This window comes from Panthera leo, chromosome B1 (assembly GCF_018350215.1).
Source record: "Panthera leo isolate Ple1 chromosome B1, P.leo_Ple1_pat1.1, whole genome shotgun sequence".
Taxonomy (NCBI): Eukaryota; Metazoa; Chordata; class Mammalia; order Carnivora; family Felidae; genus Panthera; species Panthera leo.
In genome coordinates this window covers 134,767,320-134,790,888 of record NC_056682.1, presented here as the reverse complement: position 1 = coordinate 134,790,888, position 23,569 = coordinate 134,767,320, and the positions used below count along the sequence as shown (strand labels likewise).

At 35.8% G+C, this 23,569-nt stretch overlaps 1 protein-coding gene and 1 pseudogene across 1 annotated transcript in view; both read left to right on the top strand.

Annotated features, from left to right (window-relative positions):
- The window catches only part of ARHGAP24 (Rho GTPase activating protein 24), a 512,696-nt gene that overhangs the window by 27,579 nt on the left and 461,548 nt on the right, over nucleotides 1-23,569 (top strand). The window lies entirely within an intron of this gene.
- Nucleotides 129-3,528, top strand: LOC122218074 (annotated as a pseudogene).

Below are 23,569 nucleotides of genomic sequence, written 5' to 3'. Positions count from 1 at the left end.
CCCTGAAGAAATGTCTGCCATCAGGGCAATGAACAGACAAAATGTCACACCTTCACACAATTCAGAATATTTTTTCTCCCTTACTGTCCCTTCACCTCATCTCTTTTTTTCTCTCTGTATTTCTCTCTCTCTCCCTCCCGCCCCCTCTCTCTCTTTCCCCCTCAACCCCTCTTCCCCATTTCCTTGCAGGTTCTCCACCTGCTTCCCCTTGTATCTTCAGCCTCATTTTTCTTCTTCTGCTCACCCCGCCCTGCTTTTCCTTGTGTGCCCATCTCTTTCTCTAAGACTTGGAAGTCTCTAAGACTTCCAAGATAAGATATCCTCACTGTATCTTTCCTGTCTTTCCCCTGAGTCTGTATTCTCTCTCCTGGTTTTTTCCTCTGGAAGGCAAATCCGTGTCTGTGGTTGGTTGCGTAGGATCATGTATTGTGTAAACTTGTCTTGTTTGTCCTTTCTACTATTAGTCTGTTTCTTCCAGATGAGCTCTTAGAGTGTGGTAATTTAAATAAAATAGTTGAAGAGCCACCCCACAAAATACAATGAGTCCTTTTTTAAAGATGAAAATTGCTTCAGGATAGATGTTGACCATTCCTGTAATTTAAAAGGCTATTTTGCAAAATATTTACAAATAACTACAAAAATTGTGTTTACAACAGCTGAGGCAGAGACTAGGAACTCTGATTAAAAATATATATGTATCTGTCTTATGTGGATCTTCATGTAATTAGAATTCATTAAAATTGAAAAATGATACCTATTTTACATATAATTGAATATTTCTTTTATCATCCAGGAAAGATTTCATGCTGATGTGGTAATAAAACATGGCATGCTGAAGGCATTGGAGTTAGGCATTATGTTAGTTTTCTAAAGCTGCTGTAACACAGTACCACAACTCAGGTAGTTTCAAAACCCAGAGATGTATTCTCTCATAGTTCTGAAGGCTGAAAGTCTGAAATCAAGATGTCAGCAGGGCCATGGTCCCTCTGAAACCTGTAGGGAAATCATACTGTGCATCTTCCTGCTTCTGGTGGTTTGCTGGCAATCTTCCTTGGTTTGTAGCTATATCACTCCAATCTCTGTCTTCATTGTCACTTGTGTTCTTGCTTCGTGTCTCTGTGTTCATGGCCATCCTCTCATAAGGACACATATTGGACTAGGGGCCACCCTACACCAGTGTGACCTCATCTTAACTAATTATATCTACAATAACTATATTTCCAAATAAAGTCATATTCCTAGGCAGTGGGGGTTAGGACTTCAAAATATCCTTTTGGGGCCCTTCTAATCTTTTCTCCAGCCAGTGGCTCTTCAGCCTAGCACTGCTTTTGCCATGGCCCTCAGTGATGTTGGTGTGCAAAAGCAGATTAAGCATATGATGGCTTTTATTGAACAAGAATCCAATGAGAAAGCAGAAGAAATAGATGCAAAGGCAGAGGAAGTGTTCAACATTGAGAAAGGTTGTCTTGTGCAAACCCAAAGACTGAAGATAATGGAATACTATGAGAAAAAAGAAAAGCAGATTGAGCAGGAGGAGAAAATTCAGATGTTTAATTTGATGAATCAAGCAAGACTCAAAGTCCTCAGAGCGAGAGAAGACCTTTTTACAGACCTACTACTAAATGAAGCAAAACAGAGACTCAGCAAAGTGGTAAAAGATACAACCAGGTACAAAGTGCTGCTGGATGGATTTGTCCTCCAGGGTTTGTGCCAATTGTTGGAGGCCAGAATGAGCATTGTTCATTGCAGGAAACAGGATTTCCCTCTGGTAAGGGCTGCAGTGCAAAAAGCGAATCCTATGTACAAAATTGCCACCAAAAAAGATGTTGATGTCCAAATTGGTCGGAACTACCTGCCTGAGGAAATAGCTGGTGGATTGAGATCTATAATAGGGATCATAAAATATGAGCTTCCAATCCTCTAGAAAGCCGGCTGGATCTCCTAGTCCCTCAGATGATGCCAGAAGGGGACGTTTATTTGGTGCAAATGCCAACAGGAAGTTTTTGGACTAAACCTTTGGGAGAGGTGGAGTTGATCCACTGCTCTCCTGCTATGATGTGGAAGTTCCTGATATTTGACGAAACAAGATACCTGTGTGGCTCCCTCTTCACTAATAGTATGTATTTATCAGTGGATACTTTTCTGTAGCTAATGACCGTGGTGCAATTGTTAACAATGAGAGAAAGTTTCACTTAATGTAGTCAGGAAACCTACTTCTAGCTTATCTAAAAGTAGCACAGCTGTCATTTACTTCTGTAGCATGAAGGTGAGGGTATCAGATGGTGGTTACAGGAGCTTCACTAAGTCTTCTGCTTTTCCTCTGGTTTCAGTTCTCTAGCCTAGAGAGTGAAGTGTGGTGTTCTCTAATATTAAGTCTCTCCTTTTAGGCTTAAAATGCCTAGAGTGCAGGCATGCATTCCTTCCAGCAGTAGTAGCTTCGCTGTTAACCTATTTGGGCCTAGAAGTATTCCTCATCTGTAAATGTGATATAAAATAGAAGCTATGAATATGTTTCATTTATTGAAACAAAAGATTTACATGGAAAAATATATCTTTTTGGGTAGGGACACAATTTAACCCATAATAGGCAGTCTGGGTTCTCGTCTCATTTCTCCACTAATTAACCATGTAACCTTCGGCAAATTACTTAGCCTCACTGGGCTTCAATTGTAACATGTAGATAGTTATAGTTCTATAGCATTGTGCTATAAGAATGAAATGAGATACTGCTTGGCAAAATGCCTGGCACATAGTAAGTACAAATACATATTAGTCATTCTCCTAGTTATTGTTATTTAGGTTGTTATTTTTATTGCTATTGTAGTTGGAGATACTATAGCTTAGTACCTGACCCATTGTAGTTGCTCATTAAATGTTAAATTTCAGTCACTCAGGGCCATTATAACTTGTGTACTGTGGATGTTGAAAATGCTGTCAGAGAATACTCAACTATAGAGTGGTTGAAGTTACTATATTTTACTAAAGGTTTGCCATCTGGATGCTAAAGGATTTTTTAATTTACCATGTCTTTCATAATTGTTTGGAAATGTAGGGGAGCCCTAGGATAATTTAGCAATGTAGGTCATGAATAATTAATTGAATTGAAGTTCAAGGAAACTGAGTCCTGATGAGCTTTCTCTATATCTTGTCATAATTTTTTTAAAAAAGAAAAAGGCTATTTAATTTATATGTAACAAATACAAAGCTAATACTATTAGATATTATATGATAATGATGATCCATTTTTTGATCCAGAAGAAAGAGGGGCTGAGAAAGGTTAAATTATTTCCCATTGTCACAAGGAAGTGCAAATGAATTAGAGGCTAATTAAAATCAGTACTCCATCATCCAGTAATTCCACTACTGGGTGTTTACCCAGAGAAAAGAAAAACACTAATTTGAAAAGCTATGTGCACCCCGATGTTTATTGTAGCATTATTTACACTAACCAAGATATGGATGCAACCCAAGATGAATGCATAAAGATGTGGTATATATATACATATGTGTATGCATAGATAGATATATAGATATTGGAATATAACTCAATTATAAAAAAGAATGAGATCTTGCCATTTGGGACAATATGAATGCACCTAGAGAGTATAATGCTGAATGAATTAAGACAGTCAGAGAAACACAAATACCATGTAATTTTACTCATATGTGGAACTTAAACAAAACAAATGTACAAAGAAAAAAAGAGACAAACAAAAAATCATACTCTTAAATACAGAGAACAAACGAGTGGCTCCCAAAGGGAAGGTGAGCGGGGGGAGGGGTGAAATAGATAAAGGGGATTAAGAGTACACTTATCATGATGAACACAGTGTCATGTATAGAAATGTTGAATCATTACAGTAAAGCCTTGGTTTGCGAGCATAATTCGTTCCAGAAACATTCCCATAATCCAAAGCACTTGTGTATCAAAGCAAATTTCCCCATAAGAAATAATGGAAACTCAAGTGTTTTGTTCCACAACCTAAAAATATTCCTATAAAAATGATTACAATACTGTAATATAATACAAAACAATAAAGAAAATATAAAATATAAAGACAAATAAACAAATCAACCTGCAGTTAATCTTTGAAGACTTTTGTGGCTGGTGTTTGGGAGACACGGGAGAGGAAAGGTGGGTTATTGTGTAGGATGACTTTCACTATCACTGACGGAATCATTGCTATCTATTGGCTCAATGGAATCTTTTTCTTTTCATGCAACTTTAACAAGGAACCTATCCAATGACCTAGAATGAAATAAAACATTCCTTAGCTTACTCTTACATGGAAAAGCAAAAAACTGTCCATAGGTGCTTTGAAGGGACAAAAAATACACTAGTGCTAGTTGTGGGCACCTTCCAGCGTTCTGAAAAATCACTGGGATTTTTCTGCCAAACGCTACTGCCTGGGACTAAACATCTGAGCATGGAGATGATCACCCACAATCCCGCATCGAGAGAGAGAGACAGAGAGAGAGAGAGAGAGAAGAACAATTGTCTCAGTTGTGATCATGTGGCATTCAGTGTCATATACTACGTGTATTGCAAGACATCACTCTTCTTTTTATTTTATTTTTTAATTTATATCCAAATTAGCATATAGTGCAACAGTGATTTCAGGAGTAGATTCCTTAATGCCCCTTACCCATTTAGCCTATCCCCCGTCCCAAAACCCCTCCAGTAACCCTGTGTTTGTTCTCCATACTTAAGAGTCTCTTACGTTTTGTCCCCCTCCATGTTTTTATATTATTTTTGCTTCCCTTCCCTGATGTTCATCTGTTCTGGGTCTTAAAGTCCTCATATGATTGAAGTCATATATTTGTCTTTCTCTGACTAATTTCGCTTAGCATAGTACCCTCTAGTTCCATCCACGTAGCTGCAAATGGCAAGATTTCATTCTTTTTTATTGCTGAGTAATACTCCATTGTGTGTATGTATGTATATATATATATATATATATATATATATATATATATATATATATACACACACACATATATACATATACATATATATACATATACATACATATACATACACACACACACACACCACATCTTGTTTATCCATGCATCCATCGATGGACATTTGGGCTCTTTCCATACTTTGGCTATTGTTGATAGTGCTACTATAAACATGGGGGTGCATGTTCCCCTTAGAAACAGCATGCTTGCATCCCTTGGATAAATATCTAGTAGTGTAATTGCTGGGTCGTAGGTAGTTCTATTTTTAAATTTTTGAGGAACCTCCACACTGTTTTCCGGAGTGGCTGCATCAGCTTGCATTCCCACCAGCAGTGCAAAAGAGATCCTCTTTCTCTGCATCCTCACCAACATCTGTTGTTGCCCAAGTTGTTAATGTTAGCCATTCCGACAGGTGTGAGATGGTATCCCATTGTGGTTTTGATTTGTATTTCCCTAATGATGAGTGATGCTGAGCATTTTTTCATGCGTCGGTTGGCCATCTGGATGACTTCTTTGGAGAAGTGTCCATTCATGTCTTTTGCCCATTTCTTCACTGGATTATTTGTTTTTTGGGTGTTGAGTTTGATAAGTTCTTTGTAGATTTTGGACACTAACCCTTTATCTGATATGTCATTTGCAAATATCTTCTCCCATTCTGTCAGTTGCCTTCTAGTTTTGCTGACTGTTTCCTTTGCTGTGCAGAAGCTTTTTATTTTGATGAGGTCCCAGTAGTTCATTTTTGCTTTTGTTTCCCTTGCCTCCAGAGATGTGTTGAGTAAGAAGTTGCTGTGGCCAAGATCAAAGAGGTTTTGGCCTGCTTTCTTCTCGAGGATTTTGATGGCTTCCTGTCTTACATTTAGGTCTTTCATCCATTTTGAGTTTATTTTTGTGTATGGTGTAAGAAAGTGGTCCAGGATCAATCTTCTGTATGTTGCTGTCCAGTTTTCCCAGCACCACTTGCTGAAGAGACTGTCGTTATTCCATTGGATATTCTTTCCTGCTTTGTCAAAGGTTAGTTGGCCATACGTTTGTGGGTCCATTTCTGGGTTCTCTATTCTGTTCCATTGATCTGAGTGTTTGTTCTTGTGCCAGTACCAAACTGTCTTGATGATTACAGCTTTGTAGTATAGCTTTAAGTCTGGGATTGTGATGCCTCCTGCTTTGGTTTTCTTTTTCAGGATTGCTTTGGCTATTTGGGTTTTTTCTGGTTCCATACAAATTTTAGGATTATTTTTTCTAGCTCTATGAAGAATGCTGGTGCTATTTTGATAGGGATTGCATTGAATATGTAGATTGCTTTGGGTAGTATTGACATTTTAACAATATTTATTCTTCCTATCCAGGAGCATGGAATCTTTTTCCATTTTTTTTGTGTCTTCTTCAATTTCTTTCATAAGCTTTCTATAGTTTTCAGTGTATAGATTTTTCACCTCTTTGGTTAGATTTATTCCTAGGTATTTTATCGTTTTTGGTGCAATTGTAAATGGGATTGATTCCTTGATTTCTCTTTCTGTCACTTCATTGTTGGTGGAAAGGAATGCAACCGACTTCTGTGCATTGATTTTATATCCTGCAACTTTGCTGAATTCATGAATCAGTTCTAGCAGGTTTTTTTGGTGGAAACTTTTGCATTTTCCATATACAGTATCATGTAAGACATTGCTCTTTTATAAAGTTAAAATTTATTAGAAATGTTTGCTTGTCTTGTGAAACACTTGCAGAGCAAGTTACTTGCAATCCAAGGTTTTACTGTATATTGTACTCCTGAAACTAATATAACATGGTATGTTAATTATAAGTCAATTAACAAAGGGTGGGAGAAATCAGTATGCTGTCAAATGTTCACACTCCAGAGGACAGAGTGCTGAAGGATTTGAGTGTATTCTCAGGTTAGGTGTATGAATCATCTCAACCAACTCATGGTTAGCTCTGGCTTACATTTCCTGCCCCTTAGATTAATTTGGCTTTGTCTCTGCTTTGGCAATCTTCAACACTTCTCTGTCACTCCTGCCTTTTACCTCCTGCTCTACAAGAGGTAGCAGATAATAGCTACTAGACCTTTACTTATTCATAGGAATATCTCAATCAAGAGGTGATTTTTCAGGGAATTTTCCATCTAACTCCAAAAGAGGTTGGGAAAGAAATTTATTAGATTCTGTCAGTTCATAAGTGGCTGCCAAACCTCCAGTGGACAGCTTGAGTGAAGAGGAAGTGTATCAGAAGTGAAGAGGAATCAAGCATGATCGGCCACCAGAGGAGACATAAATCTTTTCCCAGTTGCTGCCATGTCAGCCACGTGGGGATTCCTCCTTCAGTATTCATTTTGGCCACTGGGACTACTAATATGCCTTCACTGGTCAGCTAACCATAATTTTTAACCCACTTACAAAAGCAGTGCAAAATAATCATAGCACACCACATTTAAGAGAAACATTTTCTTTTGTTCAGTTTTTCAGTTCTCCTATCCAGCTGCCTAAATAAATACTCTCAGTTTAGAACTACTTCCTTTTTCTCTTTAGAGGTTTCTTGTAGTTTTTTCTTTAATTACTTGATTGCATATATATATATATATATATATATATATATATATATATATATATATATATCTGGTCTTTAGTCATGAATCTTTGCTGAAGACAGAAAACCAATTTGAAATAATTTTAACACAGAGAGGAATTTGTCAGCTCATATAAGCAAATGGTAGGAGGGGTTGGTGTGGAAGTAACATTAGGGCTGACTGGGTCTGGGGGTTGACTGCTGTCAGGATTCTTCACATTTATCTCTTTCATCTCAGTGTGGTGGTTCTTTTCTCTGAGACTGTATTCTCCATCAGTAAGGGAACCTTCTGTAGGAAGACCTCATTCACATTCCTACAGCCTGACAAGGAGAAAAGAAGAGTTTTCTTCTCCTAGCACAAGCTTGGGCAATCTCAACAGACTCCGATTAGCTCAGCTCAGTAGAATATGTACATCCAACCGATTGGGACTCAGTCATCATCAGCTAACACCAGAGCCACGTGGCCAGGGGAAAATGTTTTGAAAGAATAGGTGATATTTGGGGTGCCTGGGTATCTCAGTCAATTAAGACTCCAACTCTTGACTTCAACTCAGGTCTTGATCTCAAGGTTTGTGAGCTTGAGACCCACATTGGGCTCTGCTTGGGATTATCTCTCTTTTTCAAATAAATAAATAAATGAAGTTAAAAAAAGAAAATATTAATTAAGAAAAGAATAGGTGATATTTGGGTACTAAAATAATAAATGCCCAATGCATCTGAGATTGTGAAATGCTTTCTTTATCTATTGCTTTGTTTTTTTTTCCACAATTTTTTCCCCTTTTGGGATGGGTTCTCTTCTCCACTCTTCAGATTGCCTAATTCTGGTTTCTTTATAATTTTGGTATCTGCCTGAAAGGTTTGACCTGAGTCACAGTTGCAGTGTCCTCTCTTATTCTATTTGAGAGTTGTCATGACAGGGGTCCTAATGTGTGTATGTTGCTTTTACCTCCAATTTGTTCTCACATAAATGACCTGAATTCCTGTTTTCTGTCTGTGGAAATTAGGTTCTAGTCAGTCTTATTGAAAGTCTTTGTGGAGTGGTCCATTGTCATACAATTCCCACAACTTTTACTCTTTGATGATGCAAGTTCCCTCTTTCAGCATAATACTTCACACACAGTGTATCCCTTTTCTTTTCTAGTGTTAATTCTTGGTCACATTGCTCACCTTTTCCACATTCAGTAACTAATCATATCCCCAGCAGTTCTCTTATATAGGTAATCCATTTATTTTTTAATGAGTTTAAGAATGAGATATTTGGATTGCCTTTTGCAGCAATACATTAACTATCACATATAATTTTATCTACTGCTTTGCTTATGCAAAATGTCAGTCACAGTGAGTCTTAGAGCTATTACATAAATTGATTTATATTGTCTAAAATTCTCATGTCAGTAGCACTTTATTAAATATTTATGAGAGTCTGAAAATGCAAGATAAATTATGGAGTTAGATGGGTAACAAAGGTATTATAGTATTCTTTCCATATTCATAGAGGCTAATTTATAGAGGGCCATTCTAATAGACTGTTCTGCAGATATTTATTCAAATCACTAAATGCTCTCCTCTTTTCTAAGTTCCTTCACATCATCTTTCTCTAGTGAGAGAAGCAGCCTCATTCAGGTTCTTTGACCTTTTACTCCTCTCTCAAATGTCTTCTCATCTTCTTTCCCACAGGAGGATTTGTCCATGACACAAAGCTATTTGTTGGCAGCTGCAGGAGAAATTGCCATCTATAGATGGGAGCAAGAAAAAAAGGGAGCTAGCACAAATGAATAGCATTGGGAAGGAAAACACATTAAAACTACAGATACAAAAGGGATTTAAAGTTTGTAGGAGAGTAGCATGTCCAGATGACAGTAATAACTTGAAGTTTTAGATGAAATAGATAATTTTCTAACAAAATATAAATTATTAACCTAGTCTCAAAAAATAGAAATCATGAATAAATCAGTAACCATGAAAGAAATAAAATTAATGGTAAAATGTCTTGCCCTTCTTCCACACCAATCTTCAAATAACAATCCCAGATATTTATAGGCATAATTTTAAAAACCTTTAAGAGCAGAAAATGCCTATCTTAGGCAAACTGGGTCAGACACTCAAAATGGGAAATCTAACTGAACCACTTTATGCAGCTTGTGTAACTTTGATGTTAAAAATGGATATAAGGATAAGAATAAGAAATAGTATAGTATATTTTCATGTATGACTATAAAAGCAAAAACCTTAATGTACCATTGACAAAATATTTTCAGCAGTGTATAAAAAACTACATGATAGCCAAGAGATTATCCAAATCCAAAAATGCAAAGATGGTTCAATTTCAGACACCTATAAAATTTAGGAGAAAATTTCATATGGTTTTCTCAACAGACAGAGAAAAAGCATTCGGTACAATTCAACACTCAATTATGATATAAACTCTTGGTAAACTAAGGATAGAGAAAATTTTCTACTATTTTGAAAAGAGATATCTATCAAAAACCTCCTACAAATGTTATTGTTATTTAGAAAAACTTACAAACATTCCTGTTCAAGTCAGCAACAGGATAAGAAATCCTGTGATTATCCCCATTATTCAGCTGGATGTCCTAGCCAAATTTAAAAGGCAAGAAAAATAAGACATGTAAGAACTTAAAAGAAAAAGAAAAAATTACAAATAATGAAACTGACTAAGTAGAAAATCCAAGAGAAGCATTAGATATATCATTAGAACAATTTAGACATGAATTTGGCATGTTCACCAGTTTCAAGATTAATATACATAAAATAGTAGCATTCCTGGAAATCAGCAATTAACTAACTAGAAAACGTCAGAGGAAAAAATACACACCATTTATGATAGGCAAAATAGTGACCCCCCAATTGACTGTTCACCCTGAAACCTGTGAATACGTTACTTTAGCTGGAAAATGGGGAATTCAGTTTATAGGTGGAATTAGGTTTAAAATAAAGGGATTATCCTGGATTATCCAGAAGATTTCAATGTCATCACAAGTGTCTTTCAAATATGAAAGAAAGAGGGAGAGGAGTCAGTATCAGAGTGATGGAGAAAGACTCTGCCTGCCATTGTTGGCGTTCAAGATGGAAGGAGACTGCCAAAGAATGTTGGCAGCCTTTAGAAGATGGAATAGGTAATAAAGAGGATTCTTCCCTAGAGCTGCTCAGTGTGGGAAAAGATAGCTGGCCTTTTTGCTCCTGCTAAGGTTCCTGAATGAAGCTCCCTTCTCTTTTCCTTTCAATCTTCCACACTCAAAGACCTGGAGGGCTCAGACTTCTGGTCACTTCCCTACTTGGGCTCCTGGGTTTCTGAGAAATTAGGCTTATGTCGGGGAAACACACAGGGATTTCTTCTCAGATATCAGCCACTCACAGACCCAGTGACCCTTTGCATCAGGACTGGTAGAGAGAAAAACGTTAACAGTGAAGAGGAAGGAAGCTCTAATTAAACTTGTCTAAAGCTCTTGTCCAGTGACCTATTGACTACAAACTCAGACTGGCTCAGCTGACCCACTGGATCATGTGTTACCTCTGCATTAATAAAATATATGGAATTATTTTAAATTTGTGATAAAAGTGATAACTTTTGTGATTATTTTTTTTTATTTAAAAGTAATACAACCTCTCTCAGTTTGGGTGTTCCCAAAGCAGATCCTGAAACAAGGATTTGAGTGAAGATCATTTGTGGGGAAGTGATCCAAGGAAGCCTGTTGAAGAAGTGAAGCCAGACATGGGAGAAAGAAAAGGCAATGAAGGGTGCTTATGGAGAAGGTGATGGCTCTGAGCAGCTGGGTCTCAATCCTGCTGGGAATTCTCTGAGAGATGATGTATTCTTCAGAATTAACTCATGTAGGAAGCTTGAGCCTAGGCTTTATTATTCAGAACTTTTAGTCTGTACTGCATGGGTGAACCAAACATGCTCTTATGATCCAAAAAATCCTCAAAGCAGAGGAATTTTGCAATTCCTCCCCCCAAAATCTTTTTCTTTTAATGTTTATTTGTTTTTGAGAAAGACAGAGACAGAGAGTGAGTGGGGGAGTGGGAGGGGCAGAGAGAGAGGGAGACACAGAATCTGAAGCAAGCTCCAGGCTCTGAGCTGTCGGCACAGAGCCCAACATGGGTCTCAAACTCACAAACTGCAAGATCATGACCTGAGCCAAAGTCAGATGCTTAACTGACTGAGCCGTCCAGGCACCCTGTCTTCAAGTCTTTTTTACATGTATCTTAGTAAATCTTTTAACTCATTTTTTAAAGTTTATTTATTTATTTTGAGAGAGAGGGAAGGAGAATGAGAGCACTAGCACAGAGTTGGGGGGCATCGAGAGAGGGAGAGAGAGAATCCCAAGCAGACTCCACACCATCAATGCCAAGCAGATGCAGGGTTGAGCCTGATGCAGGGCCATGCTTGATGTGGAACTCAAACTCACAAACTGCTAGATCATGACCTAAAGTCAGATGCTTAACTGACTGAGCCACTCAGGTACCCCTAATTTGAATTTGTCTTACTTTGAGAATTCCATCTTTTTTATTTTTGTGGGGCAGGAAATTTGTATACCTTTTTTGGGGGGTCAAATTTATATTTTTGTGCATTTTTTTCTATTGGGATTTTGCTATTTTTATTTCTCAATTTCTAAGAGCTTTTACATATTAAAGTGACAAATTGAAGATTTATTCTTCATGATACACATTGCAAATGTCTTCTCTGTCATTAGTCTTTTGACTAATCAAAAAGTCATGCAAAAGTTTTTTCTTTAATTTTATATTATTTAATTTATCAAATGTTTATTGGATTTGAATTTTAAATTATAATTAGAAAGGCTTTCCATTTATCTACATTTTCTTCTAGTACTTGTATGTTTTTTTGTTTGTTTGTTTTTGTTTTTGTTTGTTTTAACATTTAGATATCTAATTCATTTGGAGTTTATTGTGGTATATGGTGTGAGGTAGGATTCACTTTTATGTTTTTCCAAATAGCTATCCAATTTCCCCAACCTCAGTTTTAAAAAATCCGACCTTTTCCCCAGTGATTTCAGATGACACTTTTATCATGGTGCTTGGGTCCATTTCTGAGTTTTTTCTTTTTTTCTGTTAGTTTGTCAGTACAATACCTTATTGTTTTAAACAAAGAGAAGGCTTCAGAATATATTTAAACCTGTATATTTAGCATGTTTAGTTAATACACTACCATATAACTATAATAATTCAATAAAACATGATTTCCTTCACCTAGCCCTTATTTTTGGACAATTAGGATTTTCCTTCCAACTTTAACAACAAATATTACTATCACATTATCTTTGCCTATGTAGCATTTCCAAATATTATATGACGATGGACTTTTTAATGATTCCTTATGTTGATTTCTAAATTGCTCTTCAAAATAGAGTGTCCAATACATGGCTCTCACAAAATTAAAAACTTTTTACATTAAAAATATTTTTAAAAAGTTGTTACTTTAGTAGCCAAAGGCTAACTGATGTATATACTTTTTAGATCATTAAAAGGGTTATTTTCTCATATGTTCATTCACTAAGTATAATTTCTTCTTTGTGACTTGCTTTACACTGTTGCTTTTTATTTCATTGTCTTCTTGTTGATTTATATGAACTTGCATATAAAGATATTAATCCTTCATCAATCATGCTTACTGCAATGCTTACCCAGTTTATTAAATTTTTAATGTTATTTGCATTTTGTCAGGCTGATGTTTTATACTTCAGGTTGAAAAACTGATTCTTTACTTTTATTATTTCATTAGTCATTTCTAAATAATTTTAGAATTATTTCTAAAATATTTTCTAAAATATCATTTCTAAATGATTTCTAAAATTCTAAAATTTCTAAATAATTTCTATTTCATTTCTAAAATAATTTCTCTTTTAGGAGTTGGTATGTGTTTATATTTCTCAATGAATACTTAATATTTATTGGAAATACAAGAACAAAGAACAATTCTAACTTGCCTGGTGATTTCCATCCCCAGACTCATAATGTAGATTTGAAGCAGTAAATTAGGAGGCAGAGTGATATTACAAACACAAACTCTGACGGCTTTAAGAAGTGGCTCTGATGAAAGGAGAAGAGACTTTCTAAAAATATCACGCAGAAATCCTAAAAATTATAGCAATTTAAGGCCATTGAAGGTAGAGCAAACAGACCTAGTAAAGTGCCCACTTAGCAAAGCACCCTAAACTGGTGTTCATAAAGTGATTGCAGAGTTATGAAAATAATAAATGATGTCCAGGTTATCATGGGGGAAGAATAAATAAATATACAAGATGTTATTAGAGACATTTCTAACTCAAATAATTTTTAAAAAGTGCTTAAAAAGTGTAAAATCCTTAGTCAACCAGAAAAATCGGCTGTGAAGAATGACTTTGTTCCCGGGGGTACCAGTTAGATGACATGTTATAACAATTATTTGTCACCTGTTTTATATGGCTTCCTAGATTTTAAACTCCTCAGGAATAATGATCATGATTTACTCTTCAATTCCCTTTAAGTGGCATGTATTAATAGGGACTAAATGCCAGCTGAGCGCCATTGTTCTATATTGTTCTATATACTTATTTTTTAACCCACTTATTATACCACTTTCCCAGGAAGGAAACAAAAACGTGGAGAAGTTACACTTTCTACTCAAGGTAGATTTTGAGTCCCCTACTGTCTGGCTGTCCCCACAGGGCTAATTCCTTTCTCACGACACTTGGCATGGTATCATACATAGACTTCCTTAATGTTTGCAAAGTAAATAAGAAAATTAATTATTTTAATTATGAATTATTGTGACAGGTTGGAAATGGGTGACATGGTTTATAATTTTGTTGGAGAAACAAGACACACATGAAACGACACCTCAATGAAATCATTATTTAAGTTCATCATTTTAGTTACCTTTCTTAGAGCAACTGAATCAGCCCAGAAGCCTTTACAAAGAAGAAATTAGTTTCTCCTAGGACCTGAATGTATTTGTTTTTGTAAGAATACAGTTCTCATCAGTTGACAACAGGATCAAAGCAATATATGGTCACATGTTGGATGCCTTCACCCTTCCCTCCACTGGGTTCTTCACTGGGACCGACAATCTTTTAGTCTTGTTGATTATAAAAGAGAAATGAGAGAATGTTTTTTTTTGTCTGTCTTCAAAGTCCTCCCTGTCTGTGGTTTGTTGTCAAATGTTCTCCTACATCATTTTCCACATTCCATCTTGCAAAAATGTTTTTGTGGAGATGATGACTTTTGCATGTCACTTTTATACCTTTTCTGTCCATCTAAATATTGACACCTTCCTCCCCGCCCCTGTCATTTTTAACAACTTTGGTGAGGTATGATATCATATTTTATGAGGATTTAAAAATATGCTTACTTAGTAAGATGTAGCTATTTGCACACTCTTCCTTTGTACTTGATGAATTATTGCTTCAAAAACATATTTGGCCTTTCTCATCATAAACCAGCCAAGCAAGACAGATAGTGTATTAAAAAGAGGTTTAATTTCCACATTCAGTGTAGGAAAACATATACGATTTATGCAGTTTTGTGATGCAAAAGGTGAAAAGGTTGTCAGGGACTTCTCAAATGATTCATAACTCTGAAGGCCCAGGTGATGGAAGAAGGATATGGATAAGTCACTAGAGGCAATAATTTCTCAAATTACAATACCATTTTCTCAAGGAATACAGCAAATGCCAAAACTGATTACATTATCTACTTTGATTTCATTTTATATAAGAAACTCCTAATAGAGAGGGTGAGCATAGGTAATGTTCCCTTTGAGAAAGCCAATTCTGCCACAGTTTTCAATAAAGTCTAATGTAGTACCAAGAACACAGTGGGTCCTCAATCAATAACAGTTTGCAAATGCAGGCAATGATAAGGGGAAAGGAAATTTCCTAACTATTTGTCCACATTCTGCCTTCTAATTTATACTAAAATACCTGTTGTCTTTTCTCTTACTTGTAAGGTATTTAACTCACTTAGGTCTCCTTTATCCATGTAGTGCCCAATTCTACCAGTGTTGATTCAGAGGATAATCAGTTGAACATGTAAAATGCTTGGTGCAGGAAATCTTGAAGCTGCAGAAATGAATGAGCATTAATTGGAGTTGGCTGGGCAAATATGGGGAAAAGGAAATATTAGGCAAGGTTAATGATTTGGCCAATGAAGTTGGTGACAACGTGTAGTATACTTAGGAAACACTCAGGTAGATGACAATTATTCAAGTAGAAAGTGTGTTGGAGGAGTAGGAAAAAAAATTAGAGGATAATTTGAAGGCATGAAAGTTTGCTGAGAAAAACTATACCAAATTATAGTTTAAATTTTATTTGGTTGTAACATGCCTGCTTAAATGGTCTTTTTCCCAAGCCCTTTAACAATGGCCTCGATATGCTGACTCTCAAAGTATGCTCTTCTTAGTGATATTTCCAGTCTTTCGATCACTCCTTCCCCCCTTTTAGCATCTCTCCCTACTGCTGATTCTAATATTCTCTCTATTCAGTTTATAAAACTAGTTGAGATTCATTTTAACTAATTGTTACCTGTTTAAAATGCTCTTAGGAGTACATATTTTTCATGAGTCCCACAAGAAACTCTGCAGAAACTGTCTCACTATGACCCATTTAAGAGCCTGATAGAATTATCATTTATTAGTGACCATCAAGGACACGAACCAAAGTTAATGGCAAGCTGCTATGTTAGGAAGAAATACTTTGTATCAGAATGTCAGTGGAAAAACGAAAACTATCAAGTTATTTAGCTCTCCTTTCTTAAATCATTCAAATGTTTGGTTACTGAACTGTAGAATTTTCTGAGAAGTTTATAGAAAATAGGAAATGATATGTATCTTAGTGTATAACAGTGCTGGTGTTCAATTCAGTTTGTGTTTGGATTCTAGAAAAATATGCTTTGTGTCAATTGTTCTGGCAAGTATTCAATTAGAACTTCATAAAAAAAGGATATAAAAATTCTAGGCACCTGTTTTATTAGTACCTGAATATAGGGTAAGCCTGGAAAAGAAAAATAAGGTTCTTAATTGACCTTTGATTTATTCAAGAGCATTGGGAAGATCTATATACTTCCAATGGCACATTAATAAAATAAACCTTATAAATTTAGTCTAGCTCAATCATACATCTCGGAATATTTGTTTTGTTTTTGTTTTTTGACTTAAGTGATAAACTCAATTGATGAAACATCAAAATAGCAAATACCTAGCTTACTGCAAATCATTGTTTTCACAACACACTCTCCAAAATATTGTATAAGTGTTGGTTTTGGTGTTAGAAGTAGCAGCAGCAGCAGCAGCAGCAGTGTGGTCGTGGTGATAATAGATATAGGCAATGTGTTGTTATTGATCCTTATACTACTCTTTCTACATTATCTTTCCATTTACATGCATTCTTGTTTGGTCACGTACTGTTCTAGGTGTTTCATAAGGATTACCTGTAAACATCACAACAGCCTAACTAGGTAGATGGTCGTATTCCTCCTTTTCATAAGTAGAGACTGTAACTCAAAGAGCGTAAGTAATATGCCTAAGGTCTTAGAACTCATAACTTGGTAGAGTCAGGATTTGAATTCAGGATTTGGCTCCAAAACTCTTGCCTGTCTCAGTGCACTGTGCTGTCCAGTTATCCTGTCTCCATTTGTCCACAGGATACAAAGTGAGGGAATTGTACAATCATGTGATTTTTCTTCTTCCTTTGGGTCAGTTTAGAGATACTATAGAGCTATAGTCTCACTTTTCCCTTTCATATTCAATTCATATAATTGGCTGTGTTAAGATGTCTCTGTCTGATGCGTGTATGTAATAGCCTGCTAGTCACGTGACCACATACCAGATGGGCTGGTCATTTGGCTCTTTGGCGGCTGACACACATCCAGGTGGCTCTGCCAGTCTTTGACATGGTAGAATGGTATCTGATGTATTCTGATAATGTTAGCTATTCAGTACTGAGAACAAAGGCTCATACATAAATGGAGACCACATTCTTTTCTCTGACAGTAAGGAAGGCCTCTGCTATTTAAGGATGCTTATTACATGTCTAACACGTCCCCATGTGTCATCTAATTTCACCGTTAACTCTAAAATGAAAATAATGTATTAAGTCACTTAAATTTTCTTTTGAGAACTAAAATACTTAATCTATGTGACTCCAGATTTCCCATTAAAAAATAATTTACAATTGTAGCTTGCAGCCAGTCATATATGCCCCAGAACACCTCCTCATTGCCATCCATTGCTATATCTCAAAGAACATAAACCCATTTTAGACATGACTTAATCAAATGTGATTAGAGAAGCAGCTCTGGAAGAGATAAACATATGCACTCCTGAAACAAGTATAAATTTGTTATTTGTACCATTGACAACCTCATTAACATAAATGAAACTTTTCCTAAAGATGATAAACTTTATTCTTTTCTTTCCCCTTCTTTAATTCATAAGGCAAATATGGCAAAGACTGTTAGTTGAGTCACTAATTTCTCTGTAGTTATTGCATGAAAGTATTGAGGGTCTTTCTAGATCTATTTAGGGAAGTTAGGGATCTGTGCTTCAATCTGATTATGTAACATGTTGGGTGCTTGTGTTCTCAGTAAGAACCCTTTGTGGGATTCACGGAGCTCATGTATGTGAAGTTCCTCTCCTTATGAAACAATATAGCATTAAAGTTAAGATTGGGAATAAGGAATGGTATCTCCTTAAAGCCCATTATCTTGGTCAGTGTCATGATAGTATTCAGATTTGGAATTTATGTGAGATCCATAGGTAAATATTGCTGGCATGGTTTTCCTTCTGAGGTGGTGACATTTCCAAGCCAAGCCAAATTTGAATTATTATTTCCTATCCATCTAGTCTCAGAGATATACTCTTTTTATCTTTTAGGATTCCAAAGTGGCTTTACAAAAACACAGAACAAAATAGTTCAGAAATGCTTTTTGTCCCTTACCTTAAAGATAAATGGTGGGAAAGTGACACAATTACAAAAATTTTACACTTAGCTAAAGATAATTGTGTAACTAGGAACAATTTGAAGGCGTAACGTTGAAAATGTAATTTTAGAGATGTTTAGCATGTTTAAAGGAGCATGTTAAATTTCTAAGTCGAATCATCACCCATAATAGGTAAATATAGTTAGCAATAAGGGTCACTTAGCTTGTAAGCATGTAAATGCCTTAAGAATGAGTTGGCAAAAAGACAGGTTATTTTTCTCCTCTCTGGAGGAAAGTTTATTGGCAAGAAAATGAGACAAAGTATTTAAAGAATTTGATTCTACTGACTTTGTTACATTAGAATTAAATTTTATAGGAAATAGGTATGTCAGTAAATATATATTTTTTGACCCCATAACCTGTACTCATGATATAATTACACTGTGATGGGATCGATTCTTAAATAGATTGGCCATTTTCATGTAGACGTGGTGGTCAACAACCCAATTCTGTGCCTATGGTTTACATTTGTATATATAGACAGTTTTTTTAGATATTGGATAATTTATCAGTTATTATGGGCTAAATTGAAGATAACAATATTCTCTATATGTGTCATAGTTTTGCAAAGTGTGGTTTCCTTGTGTCAGAATTTTCTGGAATATTCTGCTGCAGAATCCTGACCTTCATTTTGGATCATTGAATCAGAATCTTGGGATGGGGCCACCTTTTCCCCAAATTCCTGAGTTATCTTAGATATTTCATATTTAATAACTGTATTCTTGGCATAAATACTCTTTGATGTTACCTTTACTATTAGCCTGTGACTTAATAAACACTGAATACACACCGTATAAGATTTAACCATAATAGACTGGAATTTAGTTTAGTTAAATAAAGTTTCTATCGCAGAATTGTGGAGTTAGTAATAATAGTATCTACCAAATATTGAACATATGAACATAAAATGATATCTTCTGGCCATTCAAGATCTGCAACTCTCACAGAAGCCCTGCATGGTGGATGATACTATTCCCATTTTGCATGTAGAAGACAGGTTAGAGGGGTGAGTAACTTGGATAAGGCCACACTCATAATAAGAGATGACATTCGGATTTAAATCCAAAAAATGACCTGGTTCAAAGCCTGTAATGGAATTACTATGACAGAGTGCCCATTTATGAATTCATAGCAGTGCACAGGGTCACAATGAGTTCATATGGTACTTTGATATGAAGTAGAAAATATTATTTTCATCCTTCATAAAGCTGTGGCCCATGTTGGGGTGCATGAGCAGAACATGGGGTAGATTTCACCTCTCTTCTCTCTTTCCTTCATGCCTCCCTGCAGTGAGGAACCTGAATCACTCTAGGTGGTGGCCTAGATGATACTTTTAGTGAGGAAATTTTAAGGCTCTCTAATATAGACCTAGTATCTTATAAGCACAAAATGCATGCTAGCAGATTAAAAATCCAGTGAATGTCACAGGCATGAAGAGAGGACAAAATTAAGAGCTTATTGATTGCCCAACTCTGTTAATTTATTTTGGTTTTCTGCAGGGTTCTTGTGAATGAAATGGCTTTACATTCCTATTTTGTAACAGAGGATACTGAATGATCTCAACCTTTTAGTTAGAGTGCAGCCTAGTTTGACTTGGTTTCATTGGCATCTATACTATATGCACTATTTTATTAAAATTCAAGTTGTGACATTTTTAATACCAAAGGCAATATTTAGAAAATATTTAAGATACAGCTGGACTTTTTCCTATAGCTATATTTTTGTTAATAGTTTCACATGCCCATATATTATTAGTATTTTGAAAAACAAACAGCTCATGCTTGTGGCTCATGCAATATATTTATATCCTCTTCACACCTCTTCTACCTCACCTTTTATATATCGTACTATATTTGATTCAAACTTTCTTTTTTCTCTCCGCTAGGACTTATCTCAGAAACCTAGGGAAGGTTTTAACCATTCCATTAAAAAAAGTCAGCTTACCCAATTTTGATGAATTTTCTTAAAAAAAAAAGTCATCATGGAAAGTCATTAATTTCTCAGAGTGTCTAAAATCTTCAGTACATACTGCTATTTGAGCCAAAGGTGTTATATAAATAAACTACACTGGTTATTGAGCACCTACTGTGTGTCCTGTCCTGTCTTCGAGTCTTAACAAGTTTTTAGCTCATTAAATTTAGTCACCATAGTTATTCCTTTGGAGATTGCATTCCAGGGAATAGGTGATATACTGTGGCTGTTTCGGTACAGACCTGTCACCATTCTTGGAAAATAGCATCCCAGCAGGTAGTTCACTGTTAGTATATCAGCCATGGACATTGACTACAATGAGCCACAACCTGGAGTTTCCAGAGAGTCATAGTGGATGTTCCCTGTATTCCTGTTTTCTTAGAGAGTCACCTTTTCATTCTGCCTTTTCATTTATGTTAGAAAAATAGAATCAAGGTTTTTTTGTAGGGGCTTTTATCCTCCCCCAGGCTGCCAGTTCTCAGAGGTGTATGCTTTTAATCCATTTATTGCATTTCCATCCTTTGAAATAGAGATGATGGACCTAATGAATCCAGAGTGTGTTTTGATGGACATGGACTGATGGACACTAACTTGACTGGACAGAGCATGAAATACGTTTTAAAAGTTCCTCCCCCCAACACATACCTCAATATAGCTTTCTTAAAATTAGATTATAAGGTAAAAAAAATAGGTGCCTGGGAAAACCTTTATGATTTTAGATGTTAGATATTATTGATATGGGGCCGGTCTTGAAGTCACTATTGAAGACTACAAGGATTCTACTTGTATGAAAAGAGAAGACAACTCATGGAATTACTTTTCCTGATTGTTATCTAAAAACTCACTTTTAGTTTATCTTTTTCTGAGGATTCTACTGGAGATGACTACTGAAATTTTGAAAGCAAATATTGCTTTAATTGCTCCTATTGAACAACTGAGAGTCAGTAATAAATTTATGAGTCTCTCACGTAGAATACATACATGGTGAAAATATCTTCATCTTTAAAATTTTTTTAAATATTTACTTATTTTTGAGAGAAAGAGGGAGAGACAGGATGTGAACAGGGGAGGGGCAGAGAGAGAGGGAGACACAGAATACGAAGCAGGCTCCAGGCTCCGAGCTGTCAGCACAGCTCGATGCAGGGCTTGAACCCACGAACCGTGAGATTGTGACCTGAGCCGAAGTCACACATTTAACTGACTGAGCCACCCAGGCGCCCCTCTTCCTGTCATCTTTAAAGGTAAATAATGTTCAACTTATTTATATTGGATACATACTTACGGACCAATTCTATTATGTTGTGTTAATATTTTAATTTAGGACTATTGCGCATGATCTGTATATTTTTATGTAACTTATTTCTTAGGAGTTCAGATAGTAATTTGATTCTCGACTGAGTTCACTCACTGCTTTGTCTGTTGTGGGTCAGCAATATCTTGTGCATTTGATTTTTTCAGGGAATGTGGGATACATCAACGGAATAGCACCAGAAAATGTGTGCTAGAAATATTAAAGTACATTATTGCAGGGAAAGTTGAAGTGAGAACAGTTTCAAGAAACATTACTGTCTTTTCCGAGACTGTATCTTATTAATAAATCATTATAATTTAAAATACACAGTAATTTTATATTTCTTACATTCAATATAGCTCCAACATATTTTCTACTACCTCTTCATAAACTTCACTTGTGATTTCTATTCAATTAGCAAACTCTTTCTGGGCATTAATTGTGTGTCAGACACTGCACTTGATAGAATGCAAGGTACTATGATGAACAGGGCTTTGTTTCCTATTTGGGAAGATAAGAAATGCATATTAATAATCAAGAGTCAAAATTAAAAGTTTTGAGTAAGAAGGTTTGCATAAAAGTGTTTCAAAACTTCATGTATGATGAGGTCACTTCCAACTTGAAGCCACTTTTCTCCTGTATGTCTCCCCATCACCTATCCCATCAGAGATCTTTATTTTGCATATGGAAAATTTTATCTGAGTGTGTTGAACTGTTTTAATAATCTCTTATTTTATACTTTAGTTTTCTTTTATCTAAGGGAGGGTATCCTGATGCTTTCTTTTGTATACTCATTCTGCTTACCAAGCATCACTTTGAAAACAGAAATACTCTCTCTCTCAAATCTGCCAGTATTTTTTCTTCTGTCCTTTAAATGACTCCTGAAATTTCACCTCATGCACAAAATCTTTTGATTTGATCAGAGAAGTAGATATGGATTTTCTTGCTGCTCAACATTGACAACAAACACCCAATTTCTTTCTCTGATTTCCTGAGACATATATTCAATAAGTTTGTTTAGTACCTTTTATGTGTCAGGAACATAAATGAATCTGGAATGAGTTTCTGAAACACTGATAAAGAAGACAGATGTATGAACAATAGATTTTATAATATGACATGGTCAGTGCAGTGTATATTTGAGATACATTATGAACCCAAAGAATAGAATGCCTAGCTATGGGGGAGCTGATGAGTAGGACTGCACCAGAAAAAAAAGAGAGAGTCACTAAAGGAAGGAATCAATCTATATAAAGGCACAGAAGCATGGAAAAAGGTGTAGATATGGGTCAGACTGTGGCAGACCCTGTATTCCATACCACAACAGCTGGATTTAAATAGGGTAATACATGTAAAGTGCTTAATGCAGGGCTTTATCCATAAAGCACGAGAAAACTATTAGCTATTATTGCTAAGATTACTATTGCTTATTTTTAATCATAATAATCCAGTAAGAAATCAGGGTCCACTGGAGATTTTTGAGCAGAGAAATTAATGTGTAGATATGGTACTGAAAAATGGCTCTGGCATCAGTGTAGAATATGGATTGGAAGGAGAAAGATTGGTGGGGGGGGTTGCAGAAAATCAGTTGACAATTAATGTAGGCAAGATATAATTAGGTTATAATGGCATGAGTGTGAGAATTAACCTCTTTGTGTCTCAGTTCCCTCATCTATAAATATAGAAATTATAATAGCATCTAATTTATAGGATTGACATAAGGGTTAAATGAGTTAATATTTTCAAAGCTCTTACAAGACTTGTGCCTTGTATGACTATGTGTTTGTTAAA